Source organism: Octopus bimaculoides, chromosome 5 (genome assembly GCF_046866305.1).
Source record: "Octopus bimaculoides isolate indiv1 chromosome 5, ASM4686630v1, whole genome shotgun sequence".
In the NCBI taxonomy this organism is placed as follows: Eukaryota; Metazoa; Mollusca; class Cephalopoda; order Octopoda; family Octopodidae; genus Octopus; species Octopus bimaculoides.
Window position 1 is genome coordinate 78,580,729 of NC_142932.1, and position 22,867 is coordinate 78,603,595.

At 38.6% G+C, this 22,867-nt stretch overlaps 1 long non-coding RNA gene across 1 annotated transcript in view; it reads right to left on the reverse strand.

Annotated features, from left to right (window-relative positions):
* Nucleotides 1–1,770: 1,770 nt before the first annotated feature.
* Nucleotides 1,771–22,867, reverse strand: part of LOC149135605 (uncharacterized) — a 29,086-nt gene continuing 7,989 nt past the window's right edge. Inside the window, exon 2 of the long non-coding RNA XR_016241921.1 lies at nt 1,771–6,299. This is a non-coding gene — a long non-coding RNA (uncharacterized LOC149135605). The remainder of the gene's footprint in view (nt 6,300–22,867) is intronic.

Genomic DNA, 22,867 nt, shown 5'->3' on the forward strand with positions numbered 1-22,867 from the left:
TGTGTTGGTATCCATCTACTCGATTATGTCTATCTGAAAATATTTCTTTTAAATGTCCATACTGTGTTTGCTCCAACTTTGTAACAAATGTAGCTTCGATAGCATTTGTTGAAACTGGATATTTCTTAGGTAAGTATTGGGCGTGGAGGCATTGGTAATCATCAACAAATGGCATCATTTACCTTCAGTCTGCCGAACATATTGCCGTGTTTAACAGTATTTTTTATACAATATATTTCCCATTTTAAAGATGAATTTCGAAAATTTGACTGCTAATTCTATTCACAATGTATCGAGGCTCCTTTGTTGTCCATATGTAAAACTTCGAAGATTTTTATTTTCCAGTTCGCTACTTTTTGTTAGTATTTCTCTTTATATTAAATTTATTACATGTTTATTTTTTTTTTGTCTAATGTTGTTGTTTAGCCGCAGATCAGCATTGATCAAATAGATTGAATTCTGATTTTTGTTTTCGTTTCTTTTTCAGGCAATATTTTTCAATGATTCTTCCTTTTAAAACAGTATGAAGTGATTTGTAGATGATCTGGCCACTATTTCTTGCAGGTGACAGCAATGGAGAGGTCTTTTTCGTTGGTTCACTTATTGGACGTTTGCTACTTCTTTTGTAGACAATGTGTAGCTATTTGTTTCCTTGTGTTTTTGTTTTTCTAAGAGTGTACATTGACAAGTCTGGTACTTTTATGCATCATATATGTCATAGAGGTTGATGAATGTGTCTTTGGTCCTTATATAAAATGACCATCTATTCTTGAGGTCTCATTCGCCTTTCGAAGAGTTTAATAGGTGTCTATTAATTTTCTTTTGTTCACACTAAAATTCTGTGTCACTCATCTGGCGTACTATTCTACTTGAGTTCTTTCCGTCAATTAATGATGAATCTGGTACACACGGTCAACAATCTCATGTATTTGAGTTTTGTGAAAGATTTACAAGATAGAGAGTCGCCAACTTTATTTCCTGTTATCATTTCAATTATAACATTTCTATAACTTTGTTTTCAAGTCAATTTCAGTAATAAACACATCAAACGAAAATGTAGGGCCTAGACAAAAACTACTTCGAGCATGAACACTATATAAAAGTTGATAAAACTAAAGCTGTTCCCTATAACGTAATATTTTCATGAAGTTCATATCAGCTCCATGAAAACCAAAGAAACCTCTACAAAAAAAAACAAAAAAAAAAAACAGCCAGATCTTCAAATCACGCAATTGTCCAAGATAAAAAAAAAAACAGAAAAGAAAAGGATACAGTGGAAAATGTGATACTGAGTATGCCATACCAGAACAGGGGTAGTTACGGTCGCAGTGGCTTTCATTTGGGTTTGCTTGATCATGCCCGACAGAAGAAGAAGCAGAAGGAGAAGAAGAAGGAGAAGAAGGAGAAGGAGAAGAAGGAGACGGAGAAGGAGAAGAAGAACAACAGCAACAACAACAACAACAACAACATCAACAAAAACAACACAAGTAATATAGTTATCCATGATAAATATTCAAAGAAATCAATTAGCTCATAAGCCTTGAGATTATTGAATGCCTAGCGATTCGCTTGGTGGAAGAGTCTTTATGTTGGTCTTTCAGTGATTTCCATTAAACTAAAGTGTATAGCATATAAAAAAAAACAAAAAAAACAACAAACAAACAGACACCACTAAGATTAGTTTCTTATATACGTTATCAGCACAGTTTAGTTAGGGTTAACGTTTAATATAGGAGCATCAAATACTTTATTATAAAGGAGGAAAAGACATTATCTAATTCACTTTTTATTACCATAAATATGAGAAGAAATTAAAAAAAAACCCCTCCAAAACCACTTCAAACAAACAAGGGCACCTCTGCGTGATCTCTCAGTCTGCTAGAAATAGCTGCTAAAATCACACATGCATCACACCTTATTGCCCAGGAAAAGGAAGGAAACATAGGATAATTTATTTGTAGATACACAGAAAGGGACTGGGCTGTTACGACTGAAATTCCTTTGATCATAGACCTGCTCGATCAGCTTGACCTGAATCTAAACAAGTAAACTCCATATTCAAAGCGACTTTAAAGAAATCAGAATTCTCACCATCATATACAAATAATTAGCATGTTAGTATTCCAATCACTTTAATGAAACAAATTAGCTGTTGTTGGCACTACGTCGCTTACGACGTCGAGGGTTCCAGTTGATCCGATCAACGGAACAGCCTGCTCGTGAAATTAACGTGCAAGTGGCTGAGCACTCCACAGACACGTGTACCCTTAACGTAGTTCTCGGGGATATTCAGCGTGACACAGTGTGACAAGGCTGACCCTTTGAATTACAGGCACAACAGAAACAGGCAGTAAGAGTGAGAGAAGGTTGTGGTGAAAGAGTACAGCAGGGTTCGCCACCATCCCTTGCCGGAGCCTCGTGGAGCTTTAGGTGTTTTTGCTCAATAAACACTCACAACGCCCGGTCTGGGAATCGAAACCGCGATCCTATGACCGCGAGTCCGCTGCCCTAACCACTGGGCCATTGCGCCTCCACCGAAACAAATTAGCATAAAAGCAACAAATAACATTTGAATATGTATAATAATTAATAAAGATCAATCGAATGATTATGTGGAGACCGGCTTGCAAAAGAATAGACCTAATGTTTCCTCTGCGTGTCGTAAAAATCGACTAAAAGAAGTCGAGGTAAGATTTGCATTCTATCCTTGTAAAGCCCTCACCAGCAACGACCAACCAAACATCAAATTCTCTCTTTCGAGGAAGTATCTCGATTGCCTATAAGATACGTCGTATGAAACGGTTGGGGCAAATCCGCCAGTTCTCCGCTTTGCCAAATGAGGAAAATCCAAGAGGACGGGTTGGGTCGAAGGGTTGTCGCTTGAGTGGTGCAAAGGTGTCATCGGCCAGGAGCAGGGAATCTCGGTTAAATCTGAGGAGGCTTGTTCGGGTGGGGACCTAAAATATTCTCCCATCTGCTCCTAACGTCTTTGCGAGTCGCTTTGGTAGCCCCATCGGAGGTGCGTCGGTTATGGAGAAGCTAAATTTCAACTAGTGGTTACATCTAATGCTGGTCTGGCATGCCGTTGGGATAGCAGTTGTAATGGCCGACTGGCTGGTTCCAATGGTATCAGATATAACACTTGTCAATGAGCATATTATGTAACTGAGGATTCGACATTCTCTGGGTGTTACTTTCTTGGTTGCAGTGTATGCTCTCTTTGTTGTGGTTGACGGGGCAGTGAGGGAAGCATCTTACGCCCAGCTGTGCTTTGTCATGATAGTATCCCCAACAGAGACACCCGTCCTTGTTCATGAGAGATTTTAGCACATCTTTTGGGTTTTGCAGAACGGCATATGAGAGCGTTGTCCGTTCTTTTGGGGTGTCATGCTCATGGACTTTGCCAAAAGCCGCGGACTTTGCATTGCTAGATCCTAGTACCAACGTCCTAAGCTGCATCACCGGACTTGGTATTCCAATACTGATCGACCATGTACTTGTGGATGACCGTTGGAGAGTCCTACAGAACTGTTAGGCTTTTCGGAGTGCTAGCTTATTGGTACTGGCTACAGGCTTGTAACTGAGCTGTAATTGCAACTGAAGTCTAAGAGGCTGAAGGCAGCCAGTCCCAGATTGGATATCGGGAGATTCAAAGAGAACAGTGTGACCAGGACTTATTTGCAGCAGTTTTGTGCTGTGCTTCATGGGGCTGGTTCTTTGACAGTACCTGTGGGAATATGGAAACTTACAAGGACGTACTGCTGTTGACTGCTAGGGGACGTATCAGATTCTAGAAATGGGTCAGGAAACAACTTCCTTTCCAGGGAGACCTTCGCATTTGTGGAGTGCAACCGCAGGGCGAGGCTATATGGAACCCCTGGTAATTTGATTCGGGGATTGAGACGTGGAGTAATCATAGAACTGAGATCTGACAAAGAAAAGCAGGGTTGAGGATCTATGAAGCGGTCGAGAGTCGGCTTCACATTTCTGACTCACGTACTGCTTCAAGAAGAATCGCTATGCTTAGGTGGCAAAGCCTTAGACACTGATGGAGCGCTCCTGACGGAGGATTCCAATATGGTAGATTGCTGGGCATCGTATTTTGAAAAGTTGCATTAGGTGGACCTCGCTTTGTTCTGAAAAACAAGGTTTTTAGCACTGGTGACCGACCAGCCAGTCAGCTGTGATTCACCGTCCGTAGGCAAGATTCGTACGGTAGTAAATCAACTGAAAGGCAAGAAAATAGCTGGTGTCTGTTGTATCCAAAGGAAGATTATCAAGAAAGGCGGACCGGCTGCAGTCTTGTTCTTGTAGCAGTTCATCTCAATTTGGAGCAGTAGCACCATATCGCCCGATTGGAAGACGGACATAATTAATCTCTTTCTGGAAAGGTAACGGTAACCACGATTGCAACACCTACAGGGTCTACTAAGATCTTTGCTAAGGTTATTCTAAATAGAATTTAAAATCATCAGCTTGCTTCTTAGAAGTCAGTGTTCACATCAAAGAGGTCAACCACTGAAAAGATCCTAGTTCTCCGAATATTCATAGAATGCAGACGGAGATTTCGGCTGGAGCTGCTTGCAGCTTACGTCGATTTACACAAGACGTTTACTTCGGTGAACAGCGATGAGCACAGGAGGACAGATAATGGCCTTTGTACAGGAACAGTTAGCGCAATTCGGTTTGCGGATTCAACATCTGGCATTTTCTCAATTAGAACAGGGATCTGTTAGGTTTTTGTCTTGGTTCCGACTCCGTTCAATGTCTGCTTAGACTGGATACTTGGTTGGATGGTGGGTCAATCAAGCAGTGGTGTAATCATTAGTCAAACTAGGACTACTGATCTGGATTTTGTTGCTGATGCGGTTATTCTTACTGAGCCGCTGGATATCTTAAGGAGTGCTCTCCTTTTACTAATTGAGGAAGCAAAACCACTTGGCATTAGAGTTTCTTGGGTCAAGAGAAAGATCCAGTCTTTTGTTAGTTTCCTAGGAAACTCCATCTCGTCCGTTTTTTTTTTGCGAGTGAAAATGTCGAAGTTATTGACCACTTCATTTATCTCGGCTGTGTGATCCATAGCAACATTAACTCCGAGTTAGAAGTCTTAAAAAGACTTAGACGTGCTGTTGCAGTTGTGGACTCACTAGACAGGAGTGTTTGGCGTTGCCGATCTCTGTGCAGGAAGATTACGGCTCAGATATTCGGGTCTCTGATCCTCTCTGTCTTGTTCTAAAGTTGCGAGGCTTGGACACTGTCCAGGGCCCTTAAGAGCCATCTAAACTTCTTTGGTACTAGAATGCTTCACAAGAATATGAGTTACCATTGCTTCGATTTTGTATCCATCAACGATGTGTTCTCTTCTCTGAGGATCCGGTTGGGATGACGGCTCGTATTGGTTGGTCACATGCTACATGGTCATGGTGGATGAGTAGGTATCTCGCAGAGATTGGACCTGATTGGGATACTAATTGGAGGGTTGCCCGAGACGACCGTAGCAAAAAACGACAAATGGTGGATGCAGTGACGCGCTGCAACGGCGCATGCCCCCATATCTGACCTGACTTAATGACAAATGATAAATAAATTGAACTACACGATACACACTATATTTCTCAACTTTAACGCCACTCGTTGCCACATCGATACAAGTCAAGAAGGAGCTTCAATATCGTTGCTCGACTTCCTACAAATAGCTGCCGAATTCACTCCAAGTCATACACTAGCGTTTTAAAAATACAGTATGGGCAGGATGGTGACGATTGGAAAGTTTTTGACCAGAGATTTGTTCGATCGTATCTGACCCAAAGACAAACAAAAGAAATACGGAATTCGTTTTCATTTACGAATGTTATTCCAATCATCATTCGTACGTTTACTAATACGGTAACACTTCAATTTATCCTCACAGGTGGTTAAGTTTTCGATGACGTCCACAATACTTAAAAGACGTGAAAATGTTGTGTGAGAGATTATGAGCTGGTCAACATAAAAATAGTTAAATGGACGTTCGAAACATTAGTCCAAATAAGCGCGAACAAACACATGCAGTGGGAGGGGAGCGACAAATTGTTTTCACTTGTGCGATAAAAGTCGAATGTCTTTTTTTGGCGGGTGGGAAATCGCATAGCATTGGAAAAGCTTTCTGGAGTTATGACTTTATTTGACCAACCTCTCGTGCTTTTGAACTGTGTGCTCAATCTCCTGTTGCTAACTGCTGACATCTGAAGAACCAAGGTAAACCCTGATATCATAATCTCTCGACACTGAACGATCCCGTAGAGTTTCATCGACTTTACCTGAAATTAATGAACGTAGAATACAAATATGTATATTATAACTAATGAAATATTTCGCGTATGAGAGAAATGAGTTAAAATTGTTTGGTAAGTGTCACGGCGCCTTTTTTATGTGCTCGCTCTCCCTAACTTTCGAACTTCGTTACACCTTTGCATCCACGAGTACACAAACGCACATGCAGATATACTTATATACGTGTGTGTGTGTGTGTGTGTGTGTGTGTGTATACATACATTCATATATATATATAATAATATAAATATATGCATATATATATATATATATATATATATATATATATATATGCATATATAAGTATATAAATATTTGCATATATATATATATATATATATTTATACACCCGCACATAATGCATGCATGTATGTATGTATGTATGTATGTATGTATGTATGTATGTATGTATGTATGTATGCATGTGTATATATGTATATACACAGACATTTTCTATTCCCCCTATCCAGAAAAAAAAAATTGCATCGTGAATTTTAATCGAATAAATGTACACGCACTTGTGTGCTCTCGTGTAGATACGTATGTATCTTTGAGTCTGTATGAATGTTAGTGTACGTACAAAACTTTCATAAATGGAGATGGAGAGTGACAGCATAAATATTCATCGAATATGAATAATAAATTCTTTATTAGACATGAATCCTTAAGCAAGTACGATTAAGTGTCTTGCCATTGCTAGCAACGCAATAAAATATAATGACACACGACACACAGACGAAAAGACAGATACTTTATCGATTCAGTCATTGCGCCTCTCAGAAATCACTGACAACAAACGAGATAAGGATAAAACACACACACACACACACACACACACACACACACACACACACACACACACACACACACACACACATACCAAACACACACAAAAAAACAAAGGCTAAAAAACAGCAATGACAAGTAAAGACCCCCACCCCCACATAACAACAAGAATATTGTATTTATACACACTGCGAGCACAAAATGAATTTAATTTATGTGTGTATGCATACATGTATATATGGACGTGTGTGTATGTGTGTGTGTATGTGCGCGTATGTGTGCGTATGTGTGTGTATGTATGTATATACATGTATATGTATGTGTATATATATATATATATATATATATATATATATTCTGAAAACTTATTCAAAGTCTAATGATATATGTGTTTGTACGCGCCTCTGCTTGTCATACATACATTATGAGTGGGTGTATGTATACATGTATATGTATATATATATATATATATATATATATATATATATATATATATATATATATATATATATATATATATATATATATATATATATATATATATATATATATATATATATATATATATATATATATATATATATATATATATATATATATATATAGATAGATAGATATACACGCACACACTCATACACACGCATATATATCTATTTGTGTGTGTGTGTATGCTTGAGTGTGCGTGTATGGGTCTGTATCACTGTGTGTGTGTGTGTGTGAGAGAGAGAGAGAGAGAGAAAGAAGAGAGAAGGAGAGAAAAGAAAGAAAGAAATAGCTTACATGAATTCCTTTGTCATGGGAACTAAAAGAATCTGATGCTTCTGACGTTTCGGAACTGACCATTTGTCTGAGAGAGAGAGAGAGAGAGAGAGAGAGAGAGAGAGAGAGAGAGAGAGAGAGAGAGAGAGAGAGAGAGAGAGAGAGAGAGAGAGAGAAAGAGACCAAGAGAGAGAGAGGGGAAGGATATGAGAGAGAAAGAGAGAGAGACCAAGAGAGAGAGAGAGGGGAAGGATGAGAGAAAGAGGGAGAGAGAAAGAGCGAGAGGGGAAGAGAGAGAGGGGGAATAGGGAGAATGTAAAATACCCTTTTCCAAGTGTTAAAACATACATACTCACACGAACACACTCACGCACACATGTGTATATATGTTTGCGAGTATTTATTTGAATATATGCATCATGTGTGAGAAAGATTGTGGTTTCGGTTACGGAATTGGGCAGTGCATTTTATACTTGAGCAAAGCCCATCATTTCACGTTGATCCAGTCCACTCAGCAGACAAATAAGTGCCAGCATAATGCTGATGTAGGTCTTTCTTATACCAACGATAAAATCTTGAATGTCCCAGCGCGTTAAGAGTGAGAGGGCCGAGAAGGTATCTATGTCTACTAGAATATACACTTCCACAAAATACTTATCGAAAACATCGCACATATTTCCAAGTCATTCTCACTTGCGAGGAAAGGTTGTGTGTGTGTGTGTGTGTGTGTGTGTGTGTGTGAGTGTGTGTGTGTGTGATGTGTGTGTGTGTGTGTGTGTGTGTGTGAGAGTGTGCGTGTGTGTATGTGTGTGTGTGTGCGCGCGCGCGCGCGTGGATGAATGTATGAATAAATGAAAAAAGTTGCGCTCAACACATTTGATTGGAGTATCTAATAACAGCTTCACTCAACCCAAGATTTCTTAATGGTTCGTGAACATGTAGAACTCGTCGATCTCGTCAGATGTTCGGAGACAGAGTAGAAGCTTTGTAAGAAATTAAAACAATGGATTCAAGGTGTTTAAGCCTATATTGATCGGCTGTGGTCACGCGGTTGTAATGTTATGAACATCAATTATTTACTCATTTTGTAGCCCACGTGTTGCAGAGAAGAAAATCAGCAGGATGCAGGGCATACCTCACGTTACAATAGAGGCAAACGCACATTTACACTACTTCCAGTCCACACTACAACGTATAATTGATGAAATCCTATCATCTGTCCACCGGAAGGGTCCTACCTTTCAAAAACTCACTCTATGAGTGAGTAATCTCACACCATCCTATGGTATTAGAAATACCCTCACACTATCCTATATCCTCACACTATATCCTATCATTAAACTTTAGCTCAACCAATAATTTTAAAGGAAGAAATACACAACATATGACTCAGCTGTAGATATAAAGAAAACTTCTCTCCCTGCCCTGCTTCATCTGGACTATCGAAATGACTATTGACATTACTTCTCAACATCAAATGGGGTATCCTTACTCACTTGAAGATCGTAATTGGCAACTCTGCTTCCGTGAAAATCTGCATATATCTATTCAGAGGTACGCACCGTAAATGAACTAGCTCCTGACTGCTTATAACTCGGATATATCACTCTAGGCATAGTTGACCTCCACCACCAACCCGGGCGTGATTTTTTTTCCACGAGAGTTCCGGACCCCAGTAGTGAACTTATTTGCATACAGCCAATCAGACCTCACCTTGACCTTGTCGTCAAGTTAACAAACACGCTCTACCAAGTAAACTCAAGACGAAGAACGGTGCTGTAAGTCGACCGATCGCCAAGTTATGCCTGATTTTAGGAGACAAGTAATTAGATCTGCATCTATACCTATTATCGAATTTTGTTAAGGCCCCATATGGTAAAGATGTGAATGGGGAAAATGTTGGTAGATGGTGATGTGCTAGCAACCTTCTTTCCCTTACTGTCTTACAAAGTAAACAACAACACAAATAACTACGCAGAGGCAGCCATGGTTGACACAAGAACAAGAACAACAAACATTATTATAGGAGAAAAAAAGCATGGTCATTCATTACCCCCAAGTGACCTTATCTTATCGCCCATCACTTGTTATGCGCTCATAAATTAGTTTGATAGTTAATCTCTGATTGGCTGTATGGAAATGAGTTCATAACTGGGGTCCGGAACTCTCGTGGGAAGAAACTTTCGCACCCCAGGCAGGGTATATAACACAGGGGAACAATGCTGAACAGAATTTCTGTTGGATTTGTTTTTTCACTTGATTTCATCTAAAACTTGGCATGCTGATTTCAAAACTACGATTAGTTTTCTTATATTACATAAAGTTTTTATTCTAAGCTTACTCTCTGAATAAGCACATTTGTATTGTTGTCCGTAAGTGATAGGGATGGTCAGTTGCTTTTATCATTTTATTGGTAACATTGGGGAACATTTTCGAAAAAAATTCAGTTGTCTTGCTTTTTACAATTATTTCTACCTAATTTGGTGGTACTAGCTTCAGAAATGCCTTCAGAAAATTTCTATCACGTCAAGTTTTTTTGTTAAACAGGAATTCATATTTTTTTACCAAAAAAAAAAAAAAAAATTCAATTTTGCCATTATGCAATACTGAAATAAACTAGCACAAACCAAATATTACTGTTTATTGTTTAACAGTATTTGAAAGAGTCACTGTCTCAGTGTTTCAATACATGCTGTACACACTATATATATATGGGGTGCCCAGGCTTTGTCTTGATCAGTTAATTTCATGCCGAAGAAAGTAAGATAAGCTTTCTTCAAAAAATCTATGATTTTGTTTCGCTGCTTAGGTAAATTGTAACATATACAAATATAGCAGTAGACATCGGGACTGCCTTCTGAATTTTCTTCTCCCACAACAGACCATATTATTGAAATACAGAATATACACTCAAGTCAGTTGTCACCTGTGGAAAGCATTTTCAGAACTGTCAACAGTTATAAAGTCAGCAAATGCAGATTTGTGATGGCAAAGTTCTGTGAAGAGCATATACACGATAAAGTTCTTTCAAAAGTTCTTTGACCGTGCTTGATGAAAAGTGATTTTGACCCATATGATCTCGCAATTAAAACATTAAGGGCGCATTCAAAATACTAATTTTCATAAGAAATAGTTACAGGTTGTCTCTCCTGGTTTGCAATGACAGTCACACCATTACTGCAAACATGGACATATCTGCAGACAAATTTCACGAATATGAGACATGTATGATATCAAGGACCACGGAAATGTGTTGTTTATTAACATCTTATTGTATAAAGAACATTTCTGTCAACATCATAACATTTAAAACTAGTTTGATTGAAAATAGTGAAAGTTGTTAAAGTTTGATGCATTTTATTTACTGAAGATACTTAAATCGTGACTTTTGTTTTCACTTTTGTAGTTGCATTTACTTTAAATGATATTGAATATTGAAAAACTATGTTTTCAAAGTTATATCAAGCTCCATATATGGGTTTGCATTTGATGTAGCCTAATCTATTCGTATAAATAGTGACAATACCGGAAATGCTGAAAAATAGAGATGTGAATTTGAGAAAATTCTTGACATGATAGAGCAAAATGGAGTTCATTTTTGAAATCAGTACCCCAAAATTACAAGGAACACATCTCTGTAACACCGGACAACAAAAATCGTGTTCCCCAGTGCTAAACGTCTAGACTGTAACCTACTCACGTTAGCCACTGCTAATGATCCCTGCTAAACGTAGAGACTATAACCTACTCGCGTTAGCCACGTGCCTAGCACCATTAAGCGTATACCCCCACATAATGACTGCTGCTACTAATGTTCCCCCAAATCAAACAAAGTGATGACTGATCCCACCATGTGGGTACCTAATGCTTCTGAATGTACCAAACTGTAGCCAGTCGTCAAAGTGGTGCCAGCATCCTACTAAATAGCCTGCTTGCAAACCTACACATTAAAAATAATTGATGCCTCATTGATAGTATAACAACCACGTGGCCACAGCTGACCTAAGCACCGAGACGCCATTTTCAATTGTTCTATCATTTTATCAAAGTTTCTATGCTGTCTTTAAACATCTAACGAGATGGACGCATCCTATGCGCCAAGGAAACTCTTTACATAATGTGGAGCGGAGTGAAACTATTGTTATATATATATGAAAAAAAAAAAAAAAAGACAACGCGTGTCCGAGCATATTCACTTCTTGGAAAGTTGTAAATTACTTGGGTGTTACCATGTAAACCTGAAAAGAAAGGAAATCGGAGCTGTTGGCCAGTACCAGAATTAGACAAGCTTTGTTTAGATCACCTTTTTAAAGTCATTCTTCATTAACAGGTGAGAAGTGTTACCCCTGGATAGAACTACTCAGGAGCGATGCAACCAGTTAGGAGCGATGCCGTATTTTGGCAGAGAAGGGATGAATATCCGAGCCCCATACGTACAGATTTGCAATTACATATTCCCAGTATGAAATTGATTATAATGAGTGAAGCGTGCACAGAACTACACTTGCTTTGCAGACAACAGCTTTCCTCGGGGTAGCCTAGGACTGATTGAGACGCCCAGAAGGTGAGTAACCCTGAGATTTTCTATCTCAGTATATTTTTTCCTGACAGATGTTCTAACAAGAACTAGATGTCCACCACTTCTAGGCAGTCTTATGAGTGCTCGTTCACTATCACGAGTATTTCTATGTTCTTGGATTTAAGCATAAACAAAAATAGCTACAGATCAGGACCTCAAGCCTGCGGTGGCTTCAAACTAAATATATTAAAGAGATCCATAAGTTTTATAAGGCCTAGAGCCTCACTAGCATCTATCTATCTATCTATCTATCTATCTATCTATCTATCTATCTATCTATCTATCTATCCTACTAATCTCTCTCTCTCTCTCTCTCTCTCTCTCTCCACACACACACACACACACACACACACACACACACACACACACACACACACACACATATAAGCGTTCATACTAGGACACTAAATACGAACTGCAATGGAACGAGCACAAAACTTGTATGTGGTCACTTATAACTGGAGACATCCAGGTGTGTCGAAAAGAATAAGCGTTTCTATAGCCATGTATATAGGGATGTATGTATACAGAGAATATATGTGTGTATATCTGTTTACTGTGTGTGCGCCTGTGTGTGTGTATGTGTCCGTGTGTGTGTACATGAACAATCACGTCACACACTCATGCTATACATACACACACACACGAGAGGATTACTATAGTAGGCGGGCTCATCACTGAATCACTGCCATGCTTTAGGGACCGATCAATAGGACATTGAGAATGGGCCTTACAATACGTCAGACAACGTGTAAGTCAACTGTGAAGCGTGCAAGTTGTTTTAGTTTTTTTTTTATTATTTCTAATACATATATGCTCGCGCATATAAAACACATACACACATATGTATGTATATGTATGTGTGTGTGTGTGTTTATATGTGTGAGTTCGTAGATTGTGAACAGGTGATGATAACGGCTGGCACGTTAGGTTAGATGGTTAGTTAGTTGGTTCGTTAATTCGTTAAGGGTTTCCCGCCACGTGGAAACTACATCATGTGGCTAGCAACTTACGTTCAGCCACTGTTATCTTTCGCTCGATATTGAAGGGCCCTAGTTGTTGTTTAGTTCTAGGTCAGCCCTGATCAACAGTGAAAATGATCAAAGGCATTCCTGTATGCCCATCAGGTCCTTTTTTTCGCGGTCTATATTATCGAATATGTTATTATTTTTTTCAGATCCTGGAGAGTGTTGGGAGATTTAGCTAATATCTGTAGCTCCTCGAATTACTATATAGTGGTACCTTCGTAATTAATGGTATATTGTTATACGTTTCATAGAGATCGAAATATCGGCATTCATTGATTAATTATTTAGCTAATTATCTCTGTGTCGTGTATGAGATAGGGATGGGGGTTCTTGTGTATGTGCACGTTCGTATCTATGCATTCACATACATACAAACACACACACATATAAAGAATGTAACAAAGATATATAGACATGCTGAATTTACGCACGCGCGCACCTACGCACACAGGCATACACACGTAGACACATACAAATGCATTTATACACAATTACATAGTTATACATGTATATATATATATTTAAATATATATTTTTATTCGTTATTTACGCACCAAGAATTATCAGCAAATTGTACACATACATGCATATACATATATACATTCATACATACATGCTTGCATGTGTGTGTGTGTGTGTGTGTGTGTGTGTGTGTGTGTGTGTGTGTGTGTGTGTGTGTGTTTGTTAATGTCAGCGTTTGAGTACATTGACATATACATTTGTGATATAATATTATGCTTAAGTGCATTCGAAAAAAATTCAGAATTGTTTCTTGTTGCTAATTTTCTCGGCGAGTGTATGATTGTGTGTGGACACGCACGCCTGTGATTGTGAGTGTGAGTATGTATGTGTGCGTGTGGTGTGTGTGTGCGCGTGCGCTCGCTCGTGTGTTTGTGTCTGATTATTTAGTGAGAGGATGTAGAACAACGGCTGAATAACTTTCAGTGCCTCGAAAAGTGGTGGCAGACAAGGATTTAATCTTATTTACACTGGAGATCTGGGCTGAATGCTTGCAAGAGAGTGTACTCCACAAAGGCATCCAAGGGTCAGGTAATAGTATTACAGCGAGCAAAGGATTAAGTCTATTATCTATGTATATATATAATTTTTAAGCGACAGAAAGTTTTAAAAGTGACTCAAGAACTGACTTCAAATCGGGTAGCTTACCCCTTTTTATACAGTGAATAACAATTATTTATAATGTGTTCGTTTAACAATTAAAATTAGTAGTCATTGAAGTATGCATATTTATCAAATAGACTGCCCGTTAAGTAGTCAAAAACAATAAAGAAAAAGAAAGCATACTCATACATACATACATACATACATACATACATACATACATACATGTTGTTGTTGGCACTCCGTCGCTTACGACGTCGAGGGTTCCAGTTGATCCGATCAACGGAACAGCCTGCTCGTGAAATTAACGTGCAAGTGGTTGAGCACTCCACAGACACGTGTACCCTTAACGTAGTTCTCGGGGATATTCAGCGTGACACAGTGTGACAAAGCTGGCCCTTTGAATTACAGGCACAACAGAAACAGGCAGTAAGAGTGAGAGAAAGTTGTGGTGAAAGAGTACAGCAGGGTTCGCCACCATCCCTTGCCGGAGCCTCGTGGAACTTTAGGTGTTTTCGCTCAATAAACACTCACAACGCCCGGTCTGGGAATCGAAACCGCGATCCTATGACCGCGAGTCCGCTGCCCTAACCACTGGGCCATTGCGCCTCCACATACATACATACATACATACATACATACATACATACTTGTATGTATATGTTACTATGCAGATGCATAGATAAATACGACGGGGTATCAAAAATTTCCCGGACTAGTTCTATAGCGCGCTAAAAGATGGCAGCACACAGTTGCGTGCGCGGTGAGAGCTGGCAGTGACCTTCATGAGGCAGTGACCTTCATGAGGCAGTGTGCCGAATGACATTACTGTGTTTACTTTGCAAGTTGTGAAATTTGTATTTTTGTGATCGCGTGTATGCTGTAGTCTGTAATTTTGTCATGGACAGGGAGTTGGAACAAAGAGTCAACGTGAAATTTTGCGCTAAACTTGGGACGTCTGCTACAGAGACATTGAGCATACTTCGGCAATGGGTCGTACGCAATGTTTCGAGTGGCACGGGCGCTTCAAAAAACGGAAGAACGTCTCTGGAAGACGATGAGCGATCTGGAAGACCTGCCACGTAGATGTGGAGAAAATTCATCAGCTTGTGCATGAGGATCGTCGGAGAACAATCAACGACATTGCTGATGTAGTTGGTCTGCCATGAGTCCGTGCAGGTAATCCTAAAGTCTGAATTGAACAAGCGGCGTGTCCCTACCAAGTTTGTTCCTCACCTGCTGACCACTGAGCAGAAAGAACATCGCGTCGAAGTCTGTCAAGATCTTCATCAGCGTACCGCCACCAACCAACACGACACACTGTGTCGAAAGCCGTCATGAAATGAACAAAGTTCATCTATGGAGCTCCATTTTGTTCTGTATACTTATCCTGGATCTGTCTTACTGTGGAGATCATATCAATAGTACCCTTTTTAATAACGGAAGCCACATTGGCTCTCTGGTTGGAAATTGTTAGTAGCAAGAAAGTGAATGAGTCGATTCAAGTGTATTCTTGCAAGGATTTTGCCAGCAGTTGATAATCTTTGTTCTACTCCAGCGAAAGTTTGTAGCATTTTTGACAATGTAAGCGAAAATACTCTAGTTCTTTTCCAACTTGCGTTTTACCACTGTAGGCATATATTTCAGAAGGAATTAAATCTGCACCTGGTGCTTTATTACAGGACAATGGGGGAACTTCATCAAAAGCTGTGTTAATGGAAATCAGATTATCAGTAGATTTTTCATTTATGTCGGATAATCTGTTCATAACATTGTGAAAGTGTTCAGCCCATTTCACGTATTGCTTCTTTGTCTGTAATATTTTCATTTCTATCTGCTGTGAGAAAAGGTGAGACAGACACACGAGCTAAGCAAAAGATTACGCGAAGCCTTTCAGAAAAATTGTCGTGCATTTTAAATAATGCACAAATAATACTTACAAACGCGCGCGCCTGTGTGAGAGTGTCTTTATAGTTACATGTCTGAGTAATTAATTTCAGTTTTGCACTGAAGCAGTTGCAATTTTGCATGTGTTTCAAGGCTAGAAACTGAACGACTGTTTCTGATGCTTCATAAAAATGGAAATTTTGAAGAATATATACTTACTATGAAAAAAAATTATATTTTAATGAGGAATGTGTATTTCCCATTATTCATATTCATGACATGAATAATAGATGTTTCAATTATTAATAAATGTCATGGCCAGGTTAAAGATGGCTAGATTGCAGATAGAAGAGTGTTGCTTCACTCAAGGAGAACTTGAAAGCTCGAATAGTCTTTATTTAAACGTAATATCGTGGGTGGAAATACTGTTTCCCAAGGAAGCTTTGAAATGACAATGGCTGGTCTGTTTTTGCTCCTCGTCAATTGTCGTCCAATGTATATTTTTTGTAAATAATATAAATGTTGAATCTGAAACATTAACTTTGTTCAAAATAATTAAATTAAGTTTCAAAGAATAGATTATCAGCACCTTTTAAAAGCCATTTACTCAAAATAAAGTGAATTCATGTGATGGTATTTATTTCGGGTAACAATAAATTCAGGCAAAGTCAAGTATTACTGCCAGCGTATATGTACATATACACAGACGCGCGCGCGCACACATTTTCTTGCTTTATGATTAAATAATTACATACACAGCGGTTTAAATGTTTTAATTTAAAGTATATCAACTGGATAGTGACGTATGTATTTATGCATCTGCATACGTATGAATGGCATTGTTGCGTGGAATGATTTGCATGTATCCACACACACACACACACACACACACACACACACACACACACACACACACACACACACTCATATATCTAATCACATACGTACGCAAACACAAACACAATACACACACATATATATATGAGTATGTCTGAGTGCGTGAGTGTGTTTGTGTATGCGTATGCATGTGTGTGTATGTGTGTGTATGTGTGTGATGGGATTGAATGACATATAATTTCGCTTCATTGATGCTACTACAACGAAAATTATCTTTGTATATGAATTTGTTTTGCAAGATTCCTGATGTGAAATCGTGTGTTGAAAAAGATATTGTTATATTTCGGGACGGTCATATTTTGCCTTGCCAAATAAACACACGCACTATATATTCGTTCTTCACTCGTTTATTATTTATGATACCGAAATAATAAATGATAATGGACATAAGATAAAATAAGAACAATAATAAACGAATGAAGAACTAATTCGTATGTGTGTTTATTTGACAAGGAAAAAAATGACCATCCCGTAATATAACAACATCTTTGTATAGTAATTATTCAATGATTCTCATTTACAACTGTATGAGATAGCAGGGTAGTAATAGTCTGACAGTGTAGTGATAATTACTCGGGTACTAAACACAGTGGATTATGAATAGATAATGTGTGTGCGTGTGAGCATATATATATATATATATATATATATATATGCACACATAAATAATCAGAAAATGGGGAAAACAAATTGAAACACATCGGTTGATTATTTTTTAATAGAAAACATGACATAACATTTCTTACAGCCGTTTCCGCTTCCAATGTTAATCGGTACTTACGAAAGAAATTCCGAAAATAATATTCATCTTCATAGCACACACACACACACACACACACACACACACACACACACACACACACACACACACACACACACACATATTTGTTAACCGCTTCTTGTAGCCTATTGTGGTGTTACCATAGCATCGGAAAACATCTTCATAGCATGCATTAGTATGTGCACGCAGACGTGGTTTCAGATTCAATCTCACTGTCTTGGGCAACTGTCTTCTACTGTAGCCTTGGGCTGACCAGTCTTCTAAGTGAATTTGGTAGACGGAAACCGCGTGGAAGCCCGTCGTATATATGAGTGTATCTGTATGTGTGTGTGTTTGTGCGTGTGAGTGTTTGTCCTCACCAGGCCGTTTGACAACCGGTGTTGGTTTGTTTACGTCACCGTAAACTAGCGGTTCGACCAATGGATTAAGTACCAGTCTTTAAACATAAGTTCTTGGGTCGATTTGATCGACTAAACACTTTAAGATGATGCCCCTGCCTGAACTGCAGATCAAATCGACCAGTTATTTTGTTAATTGGCAACTTATCAAAATTCTCCTTGTTTACATTATAATAACCTCTTCATTGGATCCTATGGTTGGAAACATGTAATTTCTGAACAAATTTCATTGCACCCAATTACTGTAGAAAATTAAATACAAATACATCCATTTTATCGATGTTTCAAATATACAGGGACTTTTAATCGAGAGTTTAGTTTTAAAAAAATAAAGCTTGTTTTTTGTTTAGGTTTTGATTCTATATCATTACAAAAATAATGTTACTTCATTGTTTTTTACTAATCTTGGGTATTGTATGCAGATTTCTGCATTTTTCTTTGTAAGTAAAACAGTAGTGGCTTCCATTTTTGTTGCCTTTGTTAGAGAAAGAATGGATGCGCCTGTAACCTTTTTGCGTGGCTTTCATGACTGATGAGAGAGAGAGAGAGAGAGAGAGAGAGAGAGAGAGAGAAGACATTGTTATAGATAGAAAAAGTGACCTCCGCTTCAGGCATCCAAATTTAATACCACCAACTAACCCTTAGATTAGTTGGTGGTACTAAACAGGATACCAGATTAAACTTCCTACCTAAAGATAACTACAGTTCGCTCGACGGGCTTCTTTACAATTTCTCCCTATCATATTTCACTTTTCACTCACGTAATTTCGAAGCGAATTTCTCAACTTAATGCCATGCTTGTCTATCTCTAGATGATACAACGTAATATTTTTCTTTTTGTGATATGTTCTACGTAGCGGTGTGTATGTTGATATTGCTTCTCTATCAGTAGTAGATATATGTTTTGAGTATGGAGATTCGTAGTGTAAGTTTAACAAATTAATATGTATTTTTATGAAATGTATAATAAAAATTTCAAATTCTATGCACGAGCCTTAAAACTCAAACGGAGATTTAATCTTACACCTTAATCAATGTTATTTAATTTCTAGTATCTGCTGTATTTACAGTTCCTGTAACTGATTTGTGAAATGCAACTAATTTGGTGTCAATGAAAGTAAGCAACGTCATGTAAAGCAATGAAAAATTGTCCGAAGCAAACAGCACCTTACAGAGTAAACGAGAGACGTTCTACGAGGTTGCTTTGCCTGACATAAATAATTGCCATATTCCCTTCAAATCGCACCTTAACATCTTTAAAACGGAAGGATATGTTGAATAATTTAGTCCTGAATACACAGTCTGAAAATATGACAGGTTGGTCATATTTGGAAAGCTTTCATCTTAGGTCTGCTTGATTAGAATTCACCTATTGTCTAACTATTGCAACTATAACTACAAGACCCAGAAGAACAGCATCAACAATACCAAGAAGCCAGTCTAATTACAACGATTTTCCTCTCTTTGAAATATTATTTGCCAAAGATCTTAAATAACTTTTTTTTCCAGTTTTACTTTCAAACTTATTTATATACTTAGAATAGGAAGGTAAAAAGACAAAAGACAGGTAAGTTCATAAACATATAAAAATTTATACGAAGTTAGAAAAAACTTTCTTCAATAGGCGTAGGAGTGGATGTGTGATAAATAGCTTGCTTACCAACCACATGGTTCCGGGTTCAGTCGCACTGCGTGGCACCTTGGGTAAGTGTCTTCTACTATAACCTCGTGCCGACCAAAGCCTTGTGAGTGGATTAGGTAGACGGAAACTGAAAGAATCCCGTCGTATATATGTATACATATATATGTATGTGTGTGTACATGTTTGTGTGTCTGTGTTTGTCCCCCCCCCCCACACACACACACAACATCGCTTGACAACCAATGCTTAGTGTGTTTACGTCCCCGTAACTTAGCGGTTCGGCAAAAGAGACCGATAGAATAAGTACTAGGCTTCCAAAGAATAAGTCATGGGGTCGATTTGCTCGACTAAAGGCGGTGCTCCAGCATGGCCACAGTCAAAGGATTGAAACAAGTAAAAGAGTAAAGAGTAAAGCGTATGCCAAGAAAAAAAAAACTAGACAAAATATAATACAAGAGAAAAATTTACAACTGAAAATGAAAAAAATAACATGCTTGAAGAGTAATAGCAGTAGTAGTAGTAGTAGTAGTAGTAGTAGTAGTAGTAGTAGTAAAAAAAAAGGAACAACATCAGTGCCATGATCAAGAGCTGTTGGATCAATTAACGAAAATATGAGAGCAGAGCCAAATAATGTATAGCCTGGAATATATTGTTTCGATCAAAATGAAATGTCCTAGAAGTTGAGGCGCCACATTCATGGTGTATATATATATATATATTGTGTGAGTTTGGTTAGGTGCGTGTATTTTTTGTATGCATGTATCTATTAAGATATATGATTACGTGTATATATGCCAGTATTTTGTGACGATTTGCGTTCGTAGATATGCGAATCTGTATGGAAGTGTATACGCATGTGCGTGTACGTATGTATGTGTTTTGCATATGTATGTGTGTTTGTATTTGTAAATATGCGCATGTAATTGTGTACATATATTTGTATTATATATGTAAATTGTATATGTATTGTGTATGTGGGTCATTGTGTGTGCATGTCAGTCTGCATGAAAATACTCGTATGTGTGATTTTTTTAGTATATGCAAATGAAGATGGGTGGATATATGTGCATAAGTGTGAAAGTATGCCTGCGTTACGGTAAATGCATGATTCTATGTGCATATGTACACATTAGAATGTCGGTCTGTGTCTATGTAACCGCATCAATTGTAAAAGCTTTATGGCCTCAGTTTCATTACAAATACATTGATATATATATATATATATATATACACTCTTTACTCTTTTTACTCTTTTACTTGTTTCAGTCATTTGACTGCGGCCATGCTGGAGCACCGCATTTAGTCGAGCAAAATGACCCCAGGACTTATTCTTTGTAAGCCTAGTACTTATTCTATCGGTCTCTTTTGCCGAACCGCTAAGTTACGGGGACGTAAGCACACCACCATCGGTTGTCAAGTGATGTTAGGGGGACAAACATAGAAAAGCAAACGTGCACAATCCCGAACTGGTCCATATCCAATAACCTCCACCTTATGCCATACATCATGAAGATGGTTGGGAACAAAACTGGCTTCAGTGGGCTTAATCAACTAAGATCAGTCGAAAACTTTAGATAGGATCGACTATCGTTACTTGGAAGCCGCCAGAAAGCTGTCAGATTCTGACACGTTTTCAGAGGTTGGTTTGCTGTAATGCTCGATTAAAGTAAGCTGGCGTCTTACTGAATCGTTTCGTATCGCGGGCTCAGTTCGACAGAACCTCTTCTCTCGACTCTTCTGTACATGATGACTTTTGACCAACTGCTGTAGAAGCTGGAACAGCTGAGAGGCATTTTTTTAAAACTTGAAACTGAGAAGGCCATATCGGTTTATGTGGACGACGTCCCCGTCATAGAGTCAGGTGTCACCGAAGTGCAAGCAGTTACTATCTTTTTAAAGAAATATAAGACTGTGACAGGAGTCAAAAACAACCCGGAGATGTCTGTGGTCTTACAACTCCGTACCAGGGATGGTCCATGCCGTAGGAAGGCGTCGTGAAACGCTACACTGACGGACCTGTTAAACTGGCCTGACCCTCTGGTGGACCAGAACTGGGATGAGCTAACAAAAATGGTGGAATGGGCCGAAAAGAAGTTGCTTCTAAAAGACAGGGCAGTGATAACGAATGGTAACATCTTCTCTGTTACTGTTTACCACCTGATCTTCGTGCCTTGTCCCAATTATTACCTTGTTTGTTATTTAATTTCTTGTGAAAGTGACACGTTCCACTTGTCAGATGCTCCGTCTATTGCTAGCAACCCCTTAATGGCATATTAGAAAAGTTCTAGCTGTAGAGACGCGCTGAACCTGCGCCACCTGTAGACATCCTTAGACGGTGAACGGATGTGGGCACTGTTTATGAGGCAAGTCTTTCCGAAAGTCATTTTGACAGAACTGCAATCCTGAGAGAAGGAAACATGATACTGGATGCCTGACTTCTACAACGTAGTCAGGCGCTCACTGCCCATTTCGAGATAAACTTTACAGGCGCGGAAGTGGCGTCAACCGGTCCACACCCAATATGGGCGCGGAGCGATGAAACTCTTGCAAGCATTCATTCACTGTCTAAAGTATTGTTGGATTGTGGATTGTTGGATTAAGTCAGACATTTGCTGTCACTCATAGAGCGGATCCAGCTATCTCCATTGTAAAGATGGTTCCGACGCCTTCTTCTGG